The following is a 24,888-nucleotide window of genomic DNA, read 5'->3' on the forward strand; positions in this document are numbered from 1 at the left end:
ATTCACATCAAGTACTTAGAGTGGTACCAGGTCAAGGCCCGTTAATGTTAGATATTATGTTCATTGGCAGTTGTATCACTGTTATTGATCAGAGGCCGGCTGGCCAGGAACTCATGAAGCTCCGGCCTCTGGGCCCCACCCCTGCACCGCCCTGGGGAAAGTGGGAGTTCTGCGGGCAGCTCTGGAGTGTTCTAGGTGGGGCAGGCAGCAGGTTGATGTCGGGAACATTCCTGTGTGAGCATCTCTGGTAAACGGTTTAGAGGGGCCCAGACTCCTGAGGCTCTAGGAATATGATGGTGTTTCTTTTCTCATTTTAAGTAAGTATCTCTAATTCTATATATATGTCTACAGAGGACCCCAAAATAGTATATGCTTTTAGCCCCATGAGCCGGGACCACCCCCTGCTTATTCCTGTTGCCCTTACTGTACTTCTGAGACCTGGCCCTGTGTGGCCTGGCCCGGGGCCTGGGGGATAGAGGGACCTAGCTTCTCACCTTGTAGGCTTGGCCCTGAGCACCCCAGACTGCGAGCCACACTGCACACCTGAGGCTGAGGGAGCCCTAAGGAAAGCAAGCAGGAAGAATGGGACCTCGAAGGAGTCGCTGGACGGACATATCTCAAGAGCCCCATGCCTGTGGGCAAACGTCCCTGCGCTGCCGGCCAGAGCCCTGTCCCCCGCTCCTCCCCTGCCCCTTCTGTGCTATGTGGGCCCCAGTGGGCAGGCACAAGGGGCGGTTGGGGTCGTGGGAAGCAGGTTGCTGAGTTGGAACAGTTGCTCCTGAGGCTGTCACCAGGGTGGCTGGCTGTGTGCCAAGTCCTGGGTTTCAGCCGGGTAGAAGCCCAGCCTGGTCCCTGCCCTCTGAGAGCTCACAAGGTAGCTGGAACCACAAGATTCACACCTGGAAGGGCATAGAGTGGGCAGGGGGAGGTGGGATTAGACCCTATTGGTTCAGACATCATAGAGACAGGAGGTGAGCGAGCTTAGAGATCGTGAGGGCTACACACTTGTGGAGGGCCTCCTGGAGGATGGGCCCTCACCTGGAAAGCCCCCTGGAGCAGTGGGGGCTATGGACCCTCCACCAGCGGAGGGGCCTCTCGGCCTGGGCTCTGACAGGGACATTTATAACTCACAGCTGTGCCGTCCTGGGCCCAACTGACTGTGGTAAACCGATCAGCCTTCAGGAAGTCAGTCCCGAGGCCACTCCCTACCCCGACCCCACACTCTCCTTCACCTCCTGACACCCACATCCTGTTCTCAGAGGGAGGGGCAGGCACCGGGGCACTAGGCTGGGGGCCCAGTCAGGGTCTCCAACCTGCGGGCAGAGTGGGGAAGGATGGAGGGGTGCAAGAACCACAAGGCTAGGCCTCTGGCGTCCTCAGGCTCTACCCCTCATGGCATACCTGGGAACACTCATTCCACTCTGGAATACCAGAATGGGCACCCAGAGCCACAGAAGCTCAGAGGGGGAGGCATTCTGTGCTTTCAAATCTAACCAGAGAAGAGATTATGCTTTTAGCCCCTGATGACCAACTCTGGCCTGGGGGATCCTGGTGCAAGGGGGCAGATGGGAACTAGAGATCTCAATACTGAGAAAAGATGCCATCTTGGACCTTGATCCTTGAGTGTGGCCTACAGCCCTCCACTGGGACACCCCATCCTGGGGCCCCATTCCTCACAAGGCCTAGTGCCCACCTGCCTAGCTTCTCACAGCCAGGTTCACCTGTGGGGAGAGAAATGGTCTCGCCCAGTGCTGTGAAGACAGGACAGTATTAAGTTTCTAGCACATCATGACTCTGACCTCCTTATACTTCCCCTGACCTTATTTGCTAGTGGATTCTGGGGCCCTGTGAGCCATCTAACCCTCCCCATGACTCTTTCTGTGCAAGGAGAGGGCTGATAAGCAACAGTGAGTTTGCCAAAGCTCGGCCCATGTAACTCCGGTAGCCTGTGACAAGATTCTGGAATTCGGTAGTAAATGAAAGACATACACTTTTCTTTCATTGGTCGTGTACTTATTAAGGGATATTGGCAATATGAAATGAGCATATCAGATGGGCTGTTTCGTGGATATGATCGATTTGGACAAGGCCAGATTTATTGAAGCTAAAAAAAAAAAAAGTGACTTGAAGTAAAGGTAAATATTAATTAAGTCAAAAATATGTATGTTAGTTAAGCCACTGTCCAGACGGGACTCAGCTGGGACCAAGAGTCACGAAGGGCAGGAAGTGAGCTAGTTTTCTGAAGAGGTGGACGCACTTAAAATGGCCCCCAGTGCTGGCGAGAGATCTGGTAAGCAGTTCATACCGAGGAAGGAATTCAGGCAGGGGTCAGAGAACGGCTTCAGAAGCGGCTGCCGGCCGGCCCTGTGAGATAATTCCGCGGAGCCAAGCACGGCAGAGAGGAGACGCTGTGGGGGCCTGTAGCCGGCTAAAAATACCCCGACAGCTTCTCCCTGTCACCCTGCCTGGGGGCCGCACAGGAAGGCCATGGCCTTCTGCTTTTCTCACCAGGAAGAAAAAAGACAACGACACAAAGCTCCCGAGCACCAGAAGAAACAAAACTTAAATATGTGTTTTAGTCTTCAAGATTCCCACCAGGAGGGGTTGGCTGGCTCGTGGCCGTGCCACAGGGTTGGGGAGATGGGGCCCCGGATAAATCAGGCATCCCGGGGTGTGCATAAGTGGCTCCAGAGGCCACGGAGATTAGCCTGGCCGTGGGGAGGGGGGGCGGGACGGAGGTGCGGGGAATGGACTGCGGTCTTTGTCCCTGGCTATTCACATGTGTCCTGTCTCTGTCCCTGTGTACCCAGGACGAGGAGGAGGAGGAGCCGCTCGGTGTCAGACCAATGCTGTGAGGGGTGTGAGGAAGAGAGCCACCGCCCGTCCCTCAGCTACCAGACCTAGAAAGGTAACAGCAGACCCCTGCTGCGTGCATGCTACCCAGCCACCTTCACCTACCTGGCCAGGGGCCTGGTCAGGCAGCCGGGTCACCATAGGGCTGGCTGAGTTCAGGGTCATCGGTCTCCACATCCAGCCCCTGACCCAGGCTGTCAGACTTCCATAACTCCTTGTGTGTGTCTGGTACAAAATGTTGCTGGGCTTCAGTTTGTCCATCTTGGAAATGGGTCACGGTTTAGTTCAGTTCTTGAGGATTCTGTGACTCCGTTGGACCTGATGGTTATGTGGAGTTAATCTGGCTCAATAGCCTGGTTCTGTCTGAACTCTGTGGGTGTGGCCAGGGTTCCAGCCCCTGTGGATGGAACATTAAAGGTACACTTCAGCGGGGCGAGATGGGGCTTGAGAAGAGAGAGCTTTCCGAGGCAGCACTGGCCAGACATGTGAGTTGTTGTGTGGCCATGATCTCCTTTGTGGCAGTATTTGAAACTTCAAAGCGATTTCCCTGATCGCCCTGGGTCGGAATAATTATCTGCATGTTTATACTGCAAGACCTAGGCACAGGGAAATGGTCACACAGCAAGCGCCGCTCACACCGTAGAGGCTCAACTCAATCCTGTCTGTTGTTATTCGTTTCTACACATCGAATCTCATGACACTGCTCTGGTCTTGCCTACTCGCCGCATAGAAGTTTGCCTATCAAGCCTAAGCAACCAACTAGTCTTTATTGTGTGACTGTGGTGAGACCCATCCCTCTGTCCATCCCTACATCCGTCATCCATCCTCTCACGGAGCCATATTTCCCCCCATCAATCCTCATATCACTCCTCTATCCGTCCATCCATCTACTCCTCTGTTCACCCACCTGTCTTTCCAGCCATCCGTTTACTCATTATTAGCTCACACATCCAACACTCACAGACTCCTATACCAAGCCAGGCCTACACTAAGGGCTGGGTTTGGAGGATAGGTATCCGATCTAGCCTTGCCCTGAGAGGTTGCAGTTTGCAATGGAGGCAGGCCCAACTCCATAAGTTCAGCGCTCAAGGCTTGTATTGTATCTCTGACTACACAGGGAAGGGAGGAGAAGAGGCTTTGTGCAGTTTCTACAGGCAGGCAGTCAGGGAAGGCTTCCCAGAAAAAGTGGCGTTGTTCATTTACTCATATCCCAAGTGTTCATTAAGAAAGTCTCCGTGCAGGGACTAGGGGCTGTTTCGGAGACCCAGCAGGAGACAAAATGATCAAGACCTCCTTTCCTCATGGTGTTTACATTCTCATGAAGAGGCATGGACAGAAAAGACCTAAGATGTGATATATGTTATGTCCGGTGATGCCAAGTTCTAAGAAGGGAAGCTTGTTGAGTAAAGGATCAGAGTCTGCCGGGGTGAAGTGGATGTCCTCGGATCAAGGAGGATCATAAAAGGCCTCTGACAAGGCAGCCTTTGAACAGAGACGTAAATGGAAGGAAGGAGTAAGAAAGGCACTTGGCACATTCAAGGAAGGAGCCAGGACGCCATGCGGCTGCAGCAAAGTGAGAGGTTAGGAAATCCCCTGGGGGACCCACTCGTGGAGGAAGGCAAGAGTAGAGCAGGGAGGTGGCCAGGACCCAGGTAGAGGTGGTGGCAGCTGGGTCTAGAGCCAGCAGGGGAAGGGGCTGGGAACCATGGGAGTCCGAATGACTCCAAAGACCTCGTAGACAGGCGTGCATGTGGATGAGAGGTGTCGAGGAGAGAAGACGGGGACAGTCAAGGAAGGCTCTTGGGTTTGGGACAGGAGCCACTGGTAGAACAAAGGTGGTCATTTACTCAGCCATGGATGATGGTGGAACAGGGCCGAAGGCAGCTGAGGAGCGTGTCTTAGACACATGAACTTGGAGATGCCTCTGAGACACCTGAGTGGGAAGCTTGAGCGGGCAGTTGGGTACAGGAGTCTGGGAGATGGAGAGAATCTGACCGGGGATAGAAGTGTGGGAGCTGCTGTGCACCGAAGAGGTTGCAAGCCATGAGGCTGAGAGGTCACGTCAGGAGCGAATGGAGAGGGAGCCGATGAGAAGCCTGAGTCCGAGTCACAAGCATCCAGCCCTTGGAGGGAGAGAAGGCAGGTCAGGGACAGCAAAGGAGACGGAGAAGGTGCAGCCAGAGATATGGGAGAACTGAGACAGCAGGCTTTCAATGGATGAGGAGAATTTTGCTGGCAAAGCAGGGAAAAGACACTCCAGGTGGAGGGAACAGCATAGAAAAGGTTCGGGGGCCTCAGTCAATGAGCCATATTTGGAGAGGGGAGAAACCAGAGCAGCTTCCCCCTCCACACCTGGCCACACAGGGGCAAGGCCCGTGGGCATCTGGGCTGAATGTGAGCCCATGTCCAAGGACCTCTGTGTCACCTGGGCCAGCGTTCCCTGGTCTCAGTGGAGTCTCCTGCCCTGATGTCTGCACACTTTGCACTTTCTTTAAAGAAGTTTCCACCTGTTCTGACCTCCCACCTCCTCTGTGAGGTTCTTGGGCTCAGGAGACTTCCCCCTTGCCTGGAGCACTTGTCTGAAAACACAGGGCTCAAGGCAGCCGCTTGGAGCTGCCTGCAGGGGGAAGGGCACCCAGCAGCTTCCTATTGAATCTCTAAGCACTGCTGGATCCTTTATCTTAAAAGAAACCGTAGAAACTTCCTGACTATGAGTGTGTGTCAGAGCTGCCCGCTCCGCTCACCAGTTAGAGCAGAGGAGCTCGCTGCCTTTGGTGGGCCATTGTGTGTGAATTTGGTGGGGGAAGGCATCCTCTTTTGTGAGTCTGTGGGGCTTCACACTCCCTCGCAGTGGATGCCCACGGCTCTGTCAGGGAAGGCTGCGGAGCTGGGCTGCTGCCCAGGGGTAGGGCAGGTGCGTGTTGTTTCGGGGGCCCAGGAGTGGAACAGGAGGTAGGATGTGAGCATGAATCCATCTGGGGGCCTCCCCGGGGGGCACAGTCCAGCACATCCACCTAAGTGCACAGCCTCGTAAGACCAGGATGCAGCCAAGGCTTGGGAGTCTTCTCCGCACGGAGGATAGGATGGAGCCAGGCAGGGACTTGGTGGCCCCCTCCCCAGTCCTTCTAGGAGATACGCCTTTGTCTCTGCACTGGGAACTGGGGAGCCATGGGAAGCGGCTCTGATGCTGCCCAGCTCTGTGGCAGGAGGCTGTGGGTAATCTAATTAGTGTTCCGGGCGGATGGGACAAGTAATCCTGCCTTCAGACTCACTTTTTAAGCCTGTCCCCACCCAATCTCTCCCTAAATCCTTCCACTGCCTGGGTGATGTTGGGTGGGAGTGGGCTTATCTCCATTGAACAGATGGGTAAAGCAGGGCCAGAGAGGAAGAAGCTTGCATGATATCACAGCTACTAAGTGTCAGGGCAGAGCTCTGAACCGAGTCCTTCTGAATCCCGAGCCCAGACTCCTACCTCTGCCCGCCACTACCTCCCAGGCTTTCCTACAATATCCCAGCTGGCAGGCACTCTCATGTGAGCCTCATCATCTAAGTTCCTCATTTTGTAGATGAGGAAACAGAGGCCCAGAGAAGGTGAGATACTTGCCCAGGGCCACACAGCAAGCCAAGGGCAGAACCTGTACCAGAATCTGCTCTGGCCCCCTACGTCCGCCCAGCCCCAGCCCCCACTAGCAGGTGCAAGGAAGAGGTCCCAGACCCTGCCCACTTCCTCTTGGAGCACCCACTGCCTTCTGTCCTCCAGCAGCCTTTGGCACTCACTCTGGTTGAAGGCACCAAGTTCCTCATCAGAAGGCTCCATTGTGCCTATTGTTTAAATATAGATTACTAATGAAATGCCTTTTCATTGCCTTCCCAGTGAATAGTTTCCGTGTAAAGTTAATTTGCAGTGTTATGTAAATTCTGTTTAACTTCAATCAAGTTTCTAATTATGTTTTTACCGCAGTAATTCCCATTTGATTTGTCATCTCCTGTTAGGTATTTAATGTTCGGTGGGCGGGTGTGCGTTCCCTCTGCCTCTCGGTTTTCCAGGGCCCTCTCCTTCTCTGACCCCCGCTCCCTTTCTGTCTGTCTGCTTCTCCTTCCTGCCTTCCCATCCCTGGCCCTTGCTTCTGGGTTAGTCCCCACATCGTCTGCTTCCCCTTGCTCCTTCCTTCCTTTCTTCCCCTCCACTCTTTCGGGCTGTGTCCGCCCTCCTCTCCTCCCCTCTACCTCCCTCCCGCCTGCCCTCCTTCCTGCCGTCAGCTCTCCTGGCCCCCATCTCTGTTTCTCCAGCCTCTCCTCTCCTGCCCTTTCTCTCTGTGTTTCTCCCATCTCTCTCCCCTGTCCCCCACCCCACCTGCTGTCTCTATCTCTCTCCCCTGTCCCCCACCCCACCTGCTGTCTCTATCTCTCTCCCCTGTCCCCCACCCCACCTGCTGTCTCTATCTCTCTCCCCTGTCCCCCACCCCACCTGCTGTCTCTATCTCTCTCCCCTGTCCCCCACCCCACCTGCTGTCTCTATCTCTCTCCCCTGTCCCCCACCCCACCTGCTGTCTCTATCTCTCTCCCCTGTCCCCCACCCCACCTGCCGTCTCTATCTCTCTCCCCTTTCTCTCTCCACGCACCCTGGGGACCCTCCCAGAAGCTGCCTGGGGCCGTGGGGTTTGTACATCCCAGGGGACCCCTTGTCTGGGCCTTTGTAGAGGACCGGCCAGCCCAGCACCCCGCCCCAGGGACTTAGGGTTCTGGTTAGAACATAGACGCTGGAAGTGCACGGTCAGGGAGCAGATCCCGGTCTGCCCCATATTAACCCTGTGACCTTCAGGTTGCTGAGCCCTTGTCTGTCGTCTGTCGCATGGGGTGACAGCATCACCTACCTAGTGGAGTGGCTGTGAGGATTCGGTGATACAGCATAGGCTAAAGGACTTACCCAGGCCTGGCCGGAAGTGGCTTCTATCTGAGAACTCCCAGCCACGCCCCTCATCTCTTTGTTGCCTTCCTGAGGTGTCTGGGAGGTGGGTTCCTGTGTCCGCTGGCCTGCTGGGAGTCCGGCCTGAGGCCAGGGCAGTGGGCTGATGGCACCCCCTCCCCCTACCAGCCGGTCTCAGCCCTGCCTGTCAAGAGACATGATCTCCTTCTCCCTAAGTGGGCTGTGGGGACAGGCCTGCCATTCTAGGGAAGTATCTGAGACACAGAGCCCCAAAGCTGGAAGAACCCTCAAAACCCTGGCCCACAGACCTTTCCCGAAAAACAGACCAAAGGCAGAGCTGCTTCAGACCCCCCCCTTCTCCCACCCTTTCTCCTCCCTGGATGCCCCCTGGGCCAGCCACGGAGTCCTGCTGCAAAACCCGTCTCTGGTACGAGGCCTTGACAGGTCTGCTGCTGACTCACATGCAGCCTCCTCCCAGAGCCACGGCCTCCCTCCTGCCTGACATCCAAATGCTGGGCTCTGGGTTTCTCCCTGGCTGGGCGGCAAGGTTTCCCAGCAGGCAGCTGCCCTCTGGGTGGGGAGGGCGGAAGGAAAACACCCCACAGGGGCCAGCGGGCTGGGCGCAGGCTCCTCCCCCTCCTTCCCCCCCCCCCCCCCCCTCCTCCCCCCCCCCACCCCCACTCCACTCTCTTCCCATCCAGCAGGGCTCTGGTGTGTCCAGGAAGCAGAAAACAAGTGTTTGGAGAAGGCATTCTTCTGGGTGAAGAAAGGCAGGCCCAGTCACTTGTCCTTCAGAGACATGGGAACCTGAGCTGACCCAGTCCCTGCCCTGCTGGGCCACATGACAACCTGACCCACTGCGCGAGTGTGTGTGTGTGTGTGTGTGTGTGTCCGTGTCTGGTCCAGGAAACCTTAGCCAGTCACGTGGCTGCTTTCCCTGTTTGTCTAAGTAAGCAGTTCAGGCCGGCTACAGCCAAGAGGCTGTAGACATGGAGGCTGAGACATGGAGTCAGGGGAGGGGGCCACACTGGCCTGGGTGGTGGACATAAGATCACTGGGGACAGAGGGGGCAGCCCTAGACTTCTTGGGTCTCTAGACGTGGTGTGGGGAGGCCCGGCCCGGGGAATGGCCCAGCTTCTGACCTCCTGCCCTCCTTGGACCCCTCCTACCTCCATCTGTGCAGAAGTATTGGCTTTGCTGACTCTAGGGAACCCTCCCAGCCCTGAAATGTCCTCTGACCAGGAAGGGCTCAAGAGGGCAGGGCCCCGGCCTCGCAGAGGGGCATGCGCGGATGCACCCACCATCTGTCACGTGCCCTGGAGCGTGCTGCTGAGCGCTGTCCCCTCAGCAGGAAAGCCCAGGTCAGGCCTTCCCATATGCATCCAGCAGGCCACTGATTAATTCAACAGGTGGGAGTTAAGCACCTGCTGTGTGCCAGGGTCCGGGCTGAGCTGAGCAAGGAGTAGGGTCGTCGGAACTCAGATCTTCTGGAACTTCTGTGGAACCCTTCCCTTCTGACATATTTTCTTCCTGTTGGATGGGCGGGATTGCCTGTGACTGCAGAGACCCCATGCCCCCATCATGAAGCAGCCATGTCCCATGCCACTGCCACTCCAGGGGAATGGGCCTCCTGCACCTGCAGGGCGTAACCAGCAAGGTTCAGAGATGGTGCCTAGTGGCTGGGGGGAGGGTCCCTTTCCTCCAGAGTGATGAGAACCAGAGCAGATGTAGGCAGAGTACAAAACCCTTGAACCCTGGAAACTTCAGGGCCTTCTCTAAGGCCCCCTGGGTGGAGAGCCCCAGGGAAAGTGGGCCTCCTCCAGATTTACCCAGCCAACTTGGCATGTCTTAGCTATAGAAAACACAGTCCCGCTGGGATTTGGAGGAGCAGGAGGACTGTGGGGGGCCCATAGGAGCCTCTGAGAGCCCACCTGGGTTCAAGTGTCTGATTGCCCCCTTTCTCCCTGCTCCTTCTCTTTCTCCTTCTTTTGACCAACATTTCCTGGCAGCCAAGTCTGTGCCAGTACAAGACCCATCCCTGGCCCTGGATCCCCTTTCCCCAGGGAACTGACAGCTGAACCCAGCAGGTGCCCACGATGAGGGGCACAGAGAGCTGACATCTGAGCCACACAGAGCATTGTCAGACCTTGCTTCTGTTGCAATAGGATTTAGGGGTATTCAGCCTGGAAGAGTCCCACCAGCTTATGAGCCCAAGGCTATTCTGTTATATTCAAGAAGGGGATAGAAGTTGGTGGGCCAGTGGCTGAGCTGATGACACAGGCCAACCATCCTGCCACCCACAACTGAATATGGATCCTGGATGGGGTGGGTATGCAGGTACTAGGCAAGAGTCCAAGAATGCCACCTAGGCAGTGTGTCCCTGGCCTTAGCTTGCATGTCCCCAAGGTCAGGAAACACTATTGCCCCATGGCGGTCTTAGTAACTCTTCCTGGTAACTTGTCCCTTGCTACCCACCAGGCTGGAGTCTGGCTTCTGTCTTCTACCCTGCTTACCTCGGGCCCATAGACCTTAGGCCTTTGGCGTCCCTAACAGAGTCCCCCAGGCAGAACATCAAGCTGGGGCCACGGACAGCCCCATCATGGTGTATTTGATTGAGGAATATGGATAAGTCACCGCCAAAGTGAGCTCCTGCCCAAGGGATCAGACCCATCCCAGGATGGCCTCCAGGGAGGTTCTTAGGCTGCCTGTGGTGCACGCAAGAGACCTGGCTCCCAGCTCTGTCTCTGTTCCTGGGGTGATGTCAGGCAGGGCCCAGCCCCAGTCCGACCCAAACCACCTCCCCTCTGTGCTTCTCCCCAGCACTGAGCTCTGAGAGGCCTCTGTCTCCGGTAGGTTTACAGCAGGCTGGAGGAGCGTTCTGGATGTTCTGGCCTGTTTGCTTTCGGAGGCGCCTGTTTTCCCAGCAGCATTGAGAGAGACCAAGGGTGCTGGTGTTGTCCAAAGCCTGTACCTTAGGAAACCAGGAGGAGCAGGGTTGGGGGCTAAGGGCCTTTGTTCAAGCCTTTTACCCCTCCCTGGGCCAGGCTACCAACCTCGATGCTCCCACCACATCCCCACTTATGGACAGGTGAGTTTCCAGCTCCTGAGACACAGAGAATAGGTTGGGTTCACATGAAGGCCATAGGTGGGCCCACAGCTACTGGGCCAAGCTTCCAGCCAACCCCCGCCCCCCGCCCCTGCCCCCAGACCCCTAACACATGTAAGGATACAGGTGTGCAAGGCTGGGAATGGGATGGAGGGCTCGCACCCAGGGTCCAGGCCAGGGTCAGAAAAGGTGCTGTTCCAGGGTCGGGCTGCGCTGCCCAGTAAGAGTACCATGCCTTCTGTGGAAGGGGGCTCTGCCCCCCCCCCCATCTTTCACCAGTGGGAATTTCTTCCTCTGAGGCCTGACAGCTATCCCTTCTTCGACTTCTCCCCTTATCCTCATCCCTCCCTCATGGCTCCTCAGAATTCAAACTGCCCCTCTGCCTTGAGTGAGGGAAGACAGTGCTTCCAGGCCCCCCAGGAGGGGCTGGTTCCTGCAACCCCCACTCAGCTAGGCCCGGAGTTGTGTGCAATCCCACTGCTGCTTTTATGGAGTCCTCTTGCTAGGAAACCAGTAGCCGGAGGTCTAGAGGTCAGAAGCCAGAGGCCACCGAGCAGGCCAGGGCAGTCTGCCCCGCTCTTGCCCCAGAAAATCTGAGCGTCTGTGAGGAGGCCCTCCCCACCCTGCATCTCTCCCAGGCCGGGTGCGGCCAGTGGGACAGGAAGCCGGGGAAGGCCTGGAGGATGGGACTCAGGGTGGTCTGGGCCTGAGCCAGTGATGAGGCAAAGCCCAACCCCGGCCTGGCCCCAGGGTCACAGGCACGCAGGTCACCCACCCGAAAGGAAACCCTGCCCAGCACCCCCTGTGTCCCACCCCGTTTCCCGCGGGTGGCGCTTCTACTATTTCCCGTGGGAGCTGCTGCCAGGAATCATACCCTCTCGAGAAAGGAAGCCGGGCCTCAGGCTCTCAGGCTGCCCTGCCTCTGACCTGCTCTGATCCCCTTCTAGGTCCTCCCAAGGGTGGAAGCTTTGGGCCCACGCCCATGCCTCACCCACACATGCTGATGACTTATCTTCTCCCAGACAGTCGGTCACCTTTAGCAAATGGCAAGAGAAACCTCATCGTAGGGCTAGGCCCGGGAGCCCAGAGACCAGGCTTCGTGGTCTAGGATCCACCACGAGCTTGCTGGTACACCTGGGCAAGTCAGTCCACCATGCTGGGCCTCAGCTGTAGAAAGAAAAGAGAGAAGCAGCAGCTCTGCCCCCACTAAGAGCATCCCATGAGATGAAGGGTTTGTGGGTGGGATGAATTTATACCCTATGGTTTGGGTATTAACTGACCCGGAGCCTCAGTCATGTATCCCAGACATTGGTCTCCACCCAACAGGGTGTATTGTCTGTGCTAAGCCCCAAGCAAGGAGACAGATATGGGTGGCTGCTGGTGTCCCCATGTGGATGAGGGTGACGATGCTGGCATGACCCCTCTCTTGGGTCATCCCAGGTCTGGGGCAACAGCGCAGGGGCGAAGCTGGGGATCTGCCCCTAGGAGGGAGTCTGCCTTTCTCCCTCCTCCCGGGGTCTGAGTGATGGTGCCCAGGGGGGTCTCTGCACACTGTGATCAGGCAGGAGGGCCAGGGGAGCAGGCCTGGGGGCCAGAAACCAGGAAGGGGACCCTGTGCCACCAATCTCCTGTCCTCCTCCTCCCTCCTGGCAGGCACTCAGAAGCCTTTGGTTTTCCTTCATGTTGTGATGTTGAGCCCAAGGCACAGGGAGACCCGAGGTAATACCGTGAGCTCTGAGTGCCTCTGTAGTCCTCTGCGCAGGCAGCGCTCTAAACGTCTGTCTACAGAAATGCATATTCCCCATCTCTGTGAAGTCATTGCTCGCCTTACCCCCATTTCTCGGGAAGAAAACGGAGGCACAGGGACGTGAACCAGCCTGTTGAGGTGGTTACGCTGGACGTTGAACCGGCAGCCGGTCCCAGGGTCCGTGCCCTTGTCTACTGCGCTGCCCTGCTTCTCTGACCCGTGGCCTCCACCCCAAGCCTACACCCAGCTCAGTATCAGCAGGGGGTACAACCTGGAGTGTCACCTGCTCCCAAAGTGGGACAGGGGGAGGGTCAGGATGCCAAGTGAGCGGATCCGAGTTGCCGTGAGATCAAAGAGGCTCACAGACTCGGGGATACGCTGAGCCGGTGGACCAGCCGAGGGCTTGTCGGCAGCCGGGACACCCAGAGGTCAATGCGGCCCAGCCCCTCCCTGTGGTGCAGTCACAGCTCAGCCCCCATGGCCTTGGACACCTCAGCCCCTGAACCTCGCTGTCTACATCTGCCACATGGGCCTTTCAGAGCCAGCTGTGAGGAGTCCTTCATATTCAGAGAGCACATCGTCTGAGCCCCCACAGCCCCTCGGCGGGTGTTCATTTCTTCCCCATCGCATCAGACTGCGGGCACCGAGAACATTCCTGGCAGCGGGATTAATATGGGCAGGGTGCAGATGTGGGAGACCCAGATATGTTTAGGGAAAGGTTACAGGTCAGAGACAGGCTGAGGCCTTGAATATGAGGCTGAAGAGTTAGAACTGAGCCTCCTAGACAACGGCGAGCCATGGAAGGCTCTTGGAGAGAGGAGAAACACATTGTTGGGGACAAGAAGCAGCAGCAGGGAAGCCTGGCTTGTTCATCCAGGTATGGGGCTCTGATTCAAAAGGAGCCATGTGGCTAAGGTTGACCCAAGTGGGTGGCTTGGCAGGCCTCCATTTTCCTCCTATAAACTGGGTCTGTGGTCCCCAGGGTGCTAGCCATCACAGGCGGGAGGTCTGCGGGCACCACAGGGAGGGGCCCGGGTTAGCACTCATGCCTCTTCCTCTGCATGTCCCTGAGTCCGTGTCCTTCCTCCTTAAGCTGGTCTGGGTTTCCTACCCGGCCCTGGGTGGGGCCCCACAGCTCCTTCCTCCCTCTGTGGCTTTCTGGTCCTGAACAGGAGGGGCTTCGGGGTTGCAGTGGGCCGTGGGGTGTGAGCCAGGCTGGGGACTTTGGCGGTGGGTGGAGTCACGGGATGGGTGGCCATGAGTCAGGAATTGCTGGGCCCATGTGTCATCAGGCTGCGTGCTGTCCTGGCCTCCCTGGGCCTTCTGCCTCCTCTCTCCCGCCCGCATCTGCACCGTGGGCTGCTCTGCCGGGCTGACGTGCTGTTTCCAAGAGCTCAGAGCCAAGTCAGAAAAGTCAGGACACCTAGACTCCAGGTTCCAGTCTCCCCCAACACTCACCATGCTCCTGGACACGTCCCCTCCCTCCCTGAGCCACACTTTCTCTGGATTGGAGAAAGGATGGGGCTAACCAGAGGCTCTCACCCCTGCTGCCCGAGGGCTCTAGGGCAGCCCCCAAAAATAGCACACCCCCACCCAGTTCCGTCACATTCCTGGGGCAGGGTTTGGTTGGGCACCCATGCTCTGGGGGGCCTGTGGTGGGCTGCGCCGTCCACACCGGGGGCCCGCCTGTGGATTCCGGAGCTCTGGGCCTACACCCAACCTAGCTGTGCCACTTTCTGACACCAGGAGTAGCTGACTTCATGTCTCCGAGCTTCGGCTTCCTCATCTGTGAAATAAGGGTGCCGGGCCGGAGCATCGCTGTGGGGACTGAATGGGGCAACCAGTGCTCAGTGTCACATAGAGCCATGCCTGGGCTGGATGTGGAAGGCGCCGTGCAAGGGGTCAGCTGCCTGTGTTCTCTGACCTAAAGCTGTTTTCACCCTGCGTCTTCCCTCACTGCTCCTCATGTATCTGGCAAACATTCCAGGGGCCAATGCTGGGGGCTGTGCACAACGGAAGAAGACACCCATCTTGGGGACTGGTCTCAGCCCCTCTCTTTTGCTTGTCCAGGGGCCCAGTCCCAGAGGTCAAGTTCTGTACCAAAGATTGATGGGCACATGACAGGTGGCTCCCCCCCAAATCCCCTGAAATTGCTGGGCTGAGGGACCCCTTCCATCTGAAAGAAGACCCCAGACTCCAGGAAGAAGGAGGTCCCTGGCACCTCAGCTGGGAAGCAGCTGCAGAGGTCCTCGTGCCCCCTGCCGGGACCCTGGGATACGCTCTGGGTGTGTGATGGCTCCCACAGGGCTGGGCTCCGGGGCTGCCCAGGGTCAGCCAAGGCTGGCAGCTCATGGGACAAAATGGGGACCTCCTCACAGCACGTCACCTGGCCTGGCCACCTCCTCCATCTCCCAGAGCTCCTCCCGAAGGCCTGGGGATTAGGCAGACATCATCCTCTCACATTACACATGGAGGATGAGACCTCCTGGGATGGGGAGGCTTGGGCTCAGGTAGCCGAGGGTAAAAGGGCAAAGGCAGGGTTGGAATCCCCCTCCATTCAAGCAGGGTCGGGAGGAGACAGTCAGGCTTCCCTGGGCAGGTGCCTGAGTAAGCATCCTGGGATGGGCTGCGGAGGGCATCGTGATGATTAATATGCCCGGCGGCTCCCTCCCAAGCCTTCCCAGCAACAACCCTGCAGACTGCCGCTGGGCTGCTGTTGACCGGAAGACTGGCTTTCCTATAAACATCAAGAGCCCCTGTGACCTCTGGAGGCAGGAGTTGAGCCACGCATCTACCCCAGTTAGACCTCCTCCCTCCCCATTATACCACAGTGTAAGCTGAGGCAGGGGTAGGTAGGGGACTTGACTAAGGCCATGTGGCTTGCAAGCAGCAGAACCAGGGTTTCACCTGGGCCTGGTCACATTAGTGCCTCCGCTCGAACCCATTACCTCCCGCCATCAAGACCAGGGCTTTCCTTGGTCTGGTGTTTGTAAATCTGGGCCTCAGCCATCACCTCAGACTGGCCTGGCCCTCACATGGCCATGATCCCAGAGGGATGCCTGTTTGTGGGGGGTGTGACTGCCAGGGGCTGGCCCTGGCCCCGGAGAGGGGTCACCAGGAATGCTCAGTGCTAGGCAGTGTAAGGGTTCCACGGGGAATCCCTGGGCCATTCAGCCTCTCGACCTTCATGCCCACTTCCTTGGTGCCCAGGCTGTGCATGGAGCTGCCCAGCCCTGTGCCATCCGTGGATGAAATGTCAGCTCAGCTAATCCTTCAGCCAGTGTTAGCCCAGATAAAGAGACTGAGACCTCAGGGGACAGGTGACTTGCTCATGAGTCCTTCTCCCTGGTCCAGGCTCAGCACTAGAACTGACCCACTCTTTGGTTCTTATCTTGGTCTTGGGCCCATTCCTGTACCTCTTAGGACTTATGTCCCCTCCCCGGTAAGGTGGCAGGCTGAGACTGAAGACTTCCAAGGACTCTTCTGAGAGCCTCTGTCAGCCTCGGTCAATGCTGTAGAGGAATTGACTTGGGCGGGGGGCAGTGTGTCCTAGGGGTGGGGATAAGGGGTATTCCTCCTGGGTTGCCTTCCGATGGGCAGTGCAGGACCAGGTGGCAGGTTCCAAGACACCAGATTGTTCCAAGACAAGCAGAGTGGGCAGAGGTGAGAGACAGTGTCCCTAAGGGAGGGTCATTGATAGAAAATTCCATTTAGATCCTCAGCACTGGGAGTGGCAAGTGCCCAGGTGGGTGCTAAGGTCCCTGGTTTGGCCCAGCCCTCCTGGGTGCCCCTCTAGGCAAGATCCTAGCCCCTGGAAGGGAGAGGCTATGCCCAGCCCGAAGGGGCTGATGGGAGGGCGGGTGCAAAAGGAGCACCCTGTACAGAGCTGACTCCTAGAAGTTGCCCAGCACCTTTGGCTGGGATTAGGATGGGAGCAGGGGACCCTCAGGAAGGCCATCTCTGGGGAACAGACCCCCTGGACCTACTCCTGAGTCCGCCCTAGGAGGGGTCTGAAGCCAGGGTTCATCTTCACAGAGTCCTTCTCTGTGATAAGAGAGCTGGTGTCTCTCCCCACGCAAGACCCCAAGTCTTCGCTTGGGGACACACCGAAGCCAGTGGTGATGACGACAGTCCCTGTTTACGGAGCAGTTCCCACAGTGGTACGGAACAGGTCTGCCCTCGTTGAGGCCTTACAGCTCTGACAGGACGGCCTACTACCATCCCCATTTCACGGATGAGGAAACAAAAGCCCAGGGAGGCCCTGTTTTTCTCGCAGCACCGCAGCTCAGGAAGCAGCAGAGCGGAAGCCCCTCATCTTCTGTCAGAAACCACAGCCGCGCTGTGTCCCCTCAGGCTATGTTGTGTCCTTACCCCTTTGCACAAGCCCAACACCAAGGGTCTGGGTGGCTTGGTGGGGTGAGATCCACCTGTGTGCCCTGTGAGCCTGAGCTCCTCTGAGGGGCCAGATGGGTAAGCGTTGTCCCTTGGGACCTGGGCCATGCCCACTACTAGTGAGGATAGCGGTTCTGCGAGGGCTCCCTGGAGGGGGTGCCACTCCATCTTTCCCTGGAAAACACAGCAAATCAGGCTTGGGCCCTGGTGAGGCTGTGGAAGGGTTCCAGGGATGTGTCTGTATATGGCTAGGGATGCTGGCGTGCCCCCCGACATGGACCTTGTCCCCTGCTCACTGATGCCACCTACAAGTCTCTCTTCAGCCCAGATCTTTGCTCCTGCCAGGCCTCTGGGCTTTTGCCCTCCTGTCTGAGAGACTGCCCTAAAGGGTGATGCCGCAGGCCCTCTGTTCTGCCGCCAGGTCATGATGGACACACCCAGCACTCTGTCCTTGAATTCTCCATCTTTCTATGTTTTGCCTGCCTCACGTTAGGCACTGTGCAAACAACCTTGGGAAGCACACAGGCTGGCACTTGTCGGCCTTTGACCCTGTCTTCCCTTTCCCCACCCACAACCCCAACCCTATTCCTTCTTGTCCTCCTCCAGCAGATGGCAGGCACTGTCACTAGTTGTTGAAAGAAGGAAATGGATGGATGGATGGACGGGAGCGTGGATGGGAGGATGGATGGATGGATGGATGGATGGATGGATGATGGATGGATGGATGGATGGATGGATGGAGAGATGGATAGAGACATGGATGGATGGATGGATAGATGGATAGAGAGATGGATGGATGGATGGATGGATGGATGGATGGATGGATAGAGAGACGGATGGATGGATGGATGGATGGATGGATGGATGGATGGATGGATGGATGGATGGATGGATGGATGGATGGATGGATGGATGGATAGGGAGGATGGATGGATGGATGGATGGATGGATGGATGGATGGATGGATGGATGGATGGGTAGAGAGATGGATGGATGGATAGAGAGATGGATGGATGGATAGATGGATGAAAGGAAGGAAGGAGCAACCCCCAAAGTCACTCCTCCATTTTCAGTAAGGGGAAACCAATGTCAGATGTTATGAGGGTGGAGAGGGTGCTTCTGGGAGCCCTCCTTCTCCAGCTCCTGCTCTCTGGGCGCCCCATAGTGCCAGGACATGGCCCCAGGTTTGTTCTGGGTGTCACCTGGGCACCAGAGCTGTCCCTACCCAGAGGCATCCGCCAGAGCCCCGCAGCAGACCTGCTAGGTCTACACTTCATTCTTACGTCCCTGCAGGTCAGTGATGACACTGGTCTGCCCTTCCCCCCACACTTGCCAAGATTTCACACTAGAGAGAAGGAGGGGGGAAACCCAGGGGCCTGGACTGGGCTTCCCTGGGCCTGGCTGTGGGCAGACTGTCAGAACAGCTTGGAATTCTCTCAGAGGAAGTGAAGACAGATGGGATTATTGAACCAAGGGTAGTTTTGGATTCTCGGATAGCCCTACTCAGGAGTTTCCCAGACCCTACTTACTTGGTCAGCCTTCTTACCTGTTCCTTAAGGACAACTGCAGCTACTGCTCTTTCGTGAAAAGTCTCAAGATTTCAGTGTTACCCTGAGCACTCAGGCCTCTGAGCCTCCGGGCTCAACTCTGCTGTACCTGGAGTAGGTGGGCAAGGATCTCACAGCCAGAGAGATGACTGGGCACCAGATTTTAATTATGCAAGAATAAGGAAAAAAACAGCATCAAAATGTGTGGAAGTTCAGGAATAGAAAAAAAAAAAACCACTTGGGGGACAATCAGGGAGGGCAGCATGATGGAGGTGATCCATTTGGCATTGAAGGAAGGGGTTCCAATGGGCAGAGCAGTTGAAAGCATGGTTGGGGCAAGATAGTACCCATTCTTCCACTTTCAGCTTTGTGACCACTTGTCTGTGCTGGGCATTTCTTCAGCTATAAGATGGACTATACGGCTCCCTGTTGATAAGATTATGGTCAGGATGGAGTGGGGTAGCCAGGGCTTCTGGGGTTGCTGAGGAAGGGCCCTAACAGGGGCACCTGGGTGGCTCAGTCAGTAAAGCATCTGCCTTTGGCTCAGGTCATGATCACAGAGTCCTGCGATTGAGCCCCTCAGCAGAGGGTCTGCTTCTCCCTTTTCCTCTGCTCTGCCTTCCACTCCCACTCCTACTCCTTCACTCACTCACTGTCTCTTTCAAGTACATCAACGAAATCTTTAGAAAAAAAGGGGGAGCCCTAGACGACTGGAGAATCCTCGTGTTTCTGGCAGGCTGGGTTTCTCACTCCATAGGCACACTGGACATGCATGTGTGTGTGCAGCCCTGTGCGTGTTGGGTGGATGATGGACAGCAGGGGTGAGGAGCCGGAAGCCCGGTGCTGGAGCCCCCAAGTGCAGGCTCAGAGGTGGCACTGGGATAGACCCCACCCCCCCAACACTACTCTGGGGTCGTCCAGCTCCCTCCTCTGGTGGCCTGTGGGGAGGTCAGTGCTCTGGCCCTGTCCTGCGCTAGAAGATCCGCCACCCCCCACCCCCACCCCCAGTCAGGGTCTGGTCAGAGGGACAGTTTGAAGCTGCCCTTCTTTCTCCTGGCCAACAGGCCTGGGCTTCCACTGAGGCCCAGGACCCTTAGTCTGGTCCTTCCCCATGGTCTGGCTTCCTCTCCCCCAGCCACAACCCCCCAGCTTGATGAGGTCAGGGAACATGTATTCCAGGAATGTGGGAGGCGGGGCAGCCAGCCTGGTTTGGACAACCATCCTGGTAAATATTTGCCTAGCTCCTGGAGCCAGTACCGTCCGCCCTGGGGAGGGCAAGTGGCCTATTCCTAGGGTCATGTAAGGGGATGCTTTCCTGGGAGATCTCAGAGGGGTGAACCCACATCTCCCCAGTGAACCTGGGTCTGAAGCCACCCCTCTGGGCAGGGCCAGAGACAGGGTCCCTGGCCCACAGGATGCCCCAGCTTGGCCCATCTGTAAAATGGGAATGAGAACAGCCCAGTTGGGGAAGGTCAGTGCCCAAGGAGCTGGTTCAGGGCAGCTCAGCCTGTGGAGCAGCAGGGTAGACCCAGTTTGGGTGGGTCCCAAGTGACCATGTTTTGGTCCCAGTTTGACCACTTACGACCTTGAGGAATTGCACCCCCCTTCAGACTTCAACAGCCATTATCCCTGACCTGTTGTTTCATATGTAGTACCTGGATCCACAAACCCATTTCATCTTAAGCCCTCACAACCACCAGGGAACAATTAGCAGCATGTGACCCGAACCCTGAACTCTGGCTCAGGGACGCCGTCCATACGGCCCCCTGCCTACAGACCACGCTGGGCCATCTGAACCCCACTGTATTCTGTGGGTAAGTCAGTGATCTGGCCAACGCTGGGCTCTACAAGGTCAGCCCGCCACCTCGCTGGTGGGCAAATAGCTTCAAGGGCCACTGGTCCCTGTTCAGAAAGGAGATGAGCTCCCAGAGATCCCGAGTGACTTGCCCAAAGTCACCCAACATTAAAGGGCAAAGCAAGGATTCCAGTCCACTCTGCCCATCCTTGTCCTTGACCCCACCATGGAGGACAGAACCAGTGCTCCAGCCCGGAATGTGGGTTCTGAACCTTTGGCAGCTGTAGAGAACAACCAGTCCCTTAGCCACAGGCTTGGAGCTGGAGACATGAGCCAGCAGGGTGCCTCTCATCCTGGATGCCCTGTGGCCTGGGCAGCCTGTGCTCCAGTGAGTCCCAGTTAGCCCAGCATCTCTTGGGCCAGCCTTGGCCCCAACCCCAGTTGGCTTCTTCCCACCAAGCCAACACCCAGGGCCAGGGCATCCCTGCAGGAGGAAGGGATGGGCAGGTGGGTGTGTTTGGGAGAATGTGTCTGGGTCCTGGGACGCTCTCCACCCCCTGGTGACCTTGGCCATGTTCCCAGACCCAGAGTTGCCGCTCTCCAGCTGTGAGACCTCTGGCAATCCTATCCTTCCTCAGAGCTCAGTTTCCTGCTCTGCAGAATGGGCACCCTTCCTGCCCTGCCCTGCCCCTGGGAGCTCCAGACCTGCAAGGAGAATGAACGCATGGTTGTCCTGAGGTCTGCATGCTCCTCTCTGCCCTTGTGGCCTTTGCAGTCAGAGGCTTTCCCTCAGCCGGGCCCTCACCCCCTTCCCTGGCTCTGCAGTGAGAGTCCTACGCTAAGGATGCCGGGAGAGCCTCTGGGTGATGGGGTTCCCAACCTGTGGGGACACTGGGTGCTCCGCCCCCGACCCTGAGGTTCAACCCATGCCCCACCCTGCTGCATGGCCTCAAAAGCCCTCGCAGCAGAGAACATTTCCCCGTGGTGGATCTGTGTTGTTTCTGGTGGTGGTGGTGATGCTGGTCTCCTTCTCCCTTATTCTCCTCCTGGTCGCCAGGGGACCAAACCCACACAGACTATGAGCTTCACCTCAGGGCCTCCTGATGTGGGGCAGGGAGCTATCACCTCCGTGCTCACAGCTCTTCTGTGCCTCTGTGAGTGGTGCCCGGGTGCCCAGCCCTGTCTCTGAGCTGGTCCACCCTCTGGCCGAGCGTGTGTGGGCAGACCACCAGCCTGCGTGTGTCATGGCTGTGTTCTTGTTATTCATTAGCTCCTTATTGCCCGCGCTGTGTAGCCAGGACTCCAAGAAACCCACCTGCTGAGCCTTTGGGTCCGGTCCTCCAGGATCCCTCTGGGGAGTGGAGCAGAGCGAGGAGGGCTGGTAGCCCTTGAGGAGCTGGGCGAGTGGGATCTCCTCCCCCACCCCATGAGGGTTATTGTGCCCCAGCAACAGTGTGGAGCAGGAGACCAGAGTGCCCATGCCTTCTTTCTCCCTCTATCATTTCCACATACCCAGTGCACCAGCCATTCCTGCCACTCTGTCTGCTGTGCCCTCTGCTACGAGCACCATTGTCTCTGGCCTGGACCCCTGAAACAGACTCTACACCAGTCTGGGAAGTTACCCAACCTCTCTGGGCAGCATGTGTAAGTGGGGGGTGCCAGTTTTGTTTCTACCTCATAGCACTTACCAAAGGTTAAAGAAATCACAGGTAGAGCCCCAATATGGACTCAGTAGAAGCAGGTCTCCTAGTCCTGTCTCCTTCCCAGGGTCACAGGGAAAAGCCAGGGGGCAGTCAGTTCCCAGCCAAGACTGGAGTTCGTATCCTGATGCAGCCCTGAGCCTATCTCTGCACTTGCTGTGTGACCTTGGACACATCTCTTCCGCTTTCTGGTCTGTGTGCCTCTTTGCCCAAGCCCAGCAGAAAGCCTGGGGTCTGAGGGCACAGGTGTGTGTGCGGTGAGCCGGAGCGCCCCTGAAGGGCAGGATGGGCGGGCGTCATTCCTTGGGGCCTGGACATGGCTCACTGTGTGAGCGAGGGCTTTCCGGCTCTGGCTTCGATCTCAGCTGCCAATATCATGATTTTCTCTCTGTCAGCGGGTCTGCGGGCCAGCTCGCTTTTGGGAAAGGCCTGATTTATGGGTGGTGGTGATACCGGTTTTACCCCAGCCTCTGACTTGCCACGTGACCCTGTAACAAGGGCGCTCACGGCCCCTCTTCAGGCCTCAGACCCCTCCTCTGAGAAATGGGAGAGTTGGAGTCTGTGAGCACATGGGCTGCTTGTGTTCCTATGTCAAGCAGTTAGGGGGCTGCCAGAGCCAAGGCGTAAAGGTGCACAGACATTGTCTTTCCCTCCTGGGGCAGGGATGCCAGCCCTGGCTTGGGGAGCTTGGGGCCTAGGGGCCTGCTGCTCTGTGGAGCCTGGAACCAGCCCCTGCAAGGTCTGTGGTGCCCCAGCTGACCTACCCGGAATGCTGCCTGTGTACCCAGCACTCATGTGTGCTACCTTCTACCATCTGTACACGGCTTTGAAGGAGGTCCCCTCATGACCCCTGTGTTCCCACCTGCAGATGAGAAAACTGAGGCACAGAGAGGTTTAAGTTCACCCAAAGCCACACACTTGTTAAGAGGGGTGAAACCCAGACTTGAAGCGGCCAGTGCACGCACTTGTCATCCCAGCTGAACCTGACTGCCGGCTGCCCAGGACAGTGGGCCGGCTCTGATGCCTCCCATGGCCCCCTGGCATGTGTGGGAGCCCACGATTCATGTGGCCCACACACTCCTCCCTCCTCTGTTAGCCACGGGGTTCACCCCAAGAGGCTTTCAGTCCACAGTTAGGTTTCCCATTTCTCAGAAGATGCACAGCCCCAGTGAATTAGGGCAATTGTCTGGAGCTACCCAGTGGGGCACCTTTGTCGCCGGCTCTCAAATGTGAGGCTCTGTGGCCCGCGCTGTGTAGCCAGGACTCCAAGAAACCCACCTGCTGAGCCTTTGGGTCCGGTCCTCCAGGATCCCTCTGGGGAGTGGAGCAGAGCGAGGAGGGCTGGTAGCCCTTGAGGAGCTGGGCGAGGGGATCTCCTCCCCCACCCCATGAGGGTTATTGTGCCCCAGCAACAGTGTGGAGCAGGAGACCAGAGTGCCCATGCCTTCTTTCTCCCTCTATCATTTCCACATACCCAGTGCACCAGCCATTCCTGCCACTCTGTCTGCTGTGCCCTCTGCTACGAGCACCATTGTCTCTGGCCTGGACCCCTGAAACAGACTCTACACCAGTCTCCCTGCCTCCTCCTGAGCCCTTCTCCCCCAGCAGCCACAGAATCTTCAGCCACAGCTAAGGTCATGTCCCTCAGCTGTTCAGACCCTCCTGGAGCTCCTGTCCACCTCTCAGTGACTGGCCATCCACTTGACCCCCACTCACCCCACCTCTCCTTCCCTCACCACTCCTACCACCACCCACTCTCAACTCTTCCCCCTGAGTCAGGCTTTCTTCCCTGTCTTCAAGTCTTCACATGTACTGTTCCCTCTGCCTGGAATGCTGTTCCATGCATCTTGGCCTGCCTCTCTCAGGCTCACCCTTCAAATTTACTTCCTCAGAGAGGCTCCCCTGAACCTTGAGTCTATGTGGTGTAGCCCCTGTAACTCATTCTTTCTGGCAGATGCCTCTTCTAGTTATGTAGTGTCTAATTATCAGAATTCCCTCAAGGACAGGACCCAGCACAGCTCAGGGGTTTGTTCAGGGTTTCTTGAGCAAATGAGTGAATGCCGAGTGCTTCCGTCACCCCAAGTCCTCAGATGCTCCTAGAAACCCTGAGAGAAATTGTGATTCCCCCGTTTGACAGGTGAGGCCAGGAGCATACATATGCAGCTGGTAACTGGCCGATGAGGGGAGTCAGGGGTACTGCGTCGGGGCACCCCATCGTTGGGCCCCTCTTCCTCTCAGTCCCTCTGACGCTCCACCTGCCAAATGGGGATGACTGGGTTTTGCGGGCAATAAACTTTCCAGAAGGTAGGTGGGTGGGCAGCGGTGGCCCAATCAGTTCAGGGCCCTGCAGCAAGGGTCCCCTCTGATCATCCCTTCCTGTTGCAGCAGGATGGCACAGGAGTGAGGCGGAGGGGCTGAGCACCGTTGACCAGACGTGGGACACTGGTGGTTCGCGGGTCACTGAGGTAGGTGTACAGCTGGGCTGGTGGGGGCAGGTTTGGCCTGGATGCTCGGAGAAGGGGTAGGCATGTCCTGAGTGGGGAGTAGTACCAGCCCCAACAACCGCGCCTTTGACTGGGCCTTGGTCCTCATGGGCTGCATGGGGTGCGGGCCACCCCGACTGACCTTGTCAGCCCCCCAAAGGGCCTCCAGGGACCTCTAAGTCCTGGCCTTTCTCTAGAGTGGCTGCCAAGGCAGGAGGCAGGGGAATGCAGCCAGGGAGAAGGGCAGGTTTGGTGTCCCCAGCCTTGCCCCACGGCTTTGTCTGTACCACTCAGCCCCACGGCGTGTGGGGCACATCTGCTGAGCAACATGGCGGCCA

At 57.4% G+C, this 24,888-nt stretch overlaps 1 protein-coding gene across 4 annotated transcripts in view; it reads left to right on the top strand.

Moving 5' to 3' along the window:
• The window catches only part of ZMIZ1 (zinc finger MIZ-type containing 1), a 233,348-nt gene that overhangs the window by 63,368 nt on the left and 145,092 nt on the right, over positions 1–24,888 (top strand). For 2 of the 4 annotated variants that reach the window (XM_045083551.1, XM_045083554.1), the window contains exons 3-4: positions 2,811–2,908; positions 24,453–24,532. The gene's annotated coding sequence lies outside the window, so the exon portion shown is untranslated. The remainder of the gene's footprint in view (positions 1–2,810; positions 2,909–24,452; positions 24,533–24,888) is intronic. The other 2 variants (XM_045083552.1, XM_045083553.1) reach the window with 2 other exon arrangements.

The sequence above is a fragment of the Mustela putorius genome, unplaced genomic scaffold, assembly GCF_011764305.1.
Source record: "Mustela putorius furo isolate JIRA1106 unplaced genomic scaffold, ASM1176430v1.1 tig00000698_pilon_pilon_pilon, whole genome shotgun sequence".
In the NCBI taxonomy this organism is placed as follows: Eukaryota; Metazoa; Chordata; class Mammalia; order Carnivora; family Mustelidae; genus Mustela; species Mustela putorius.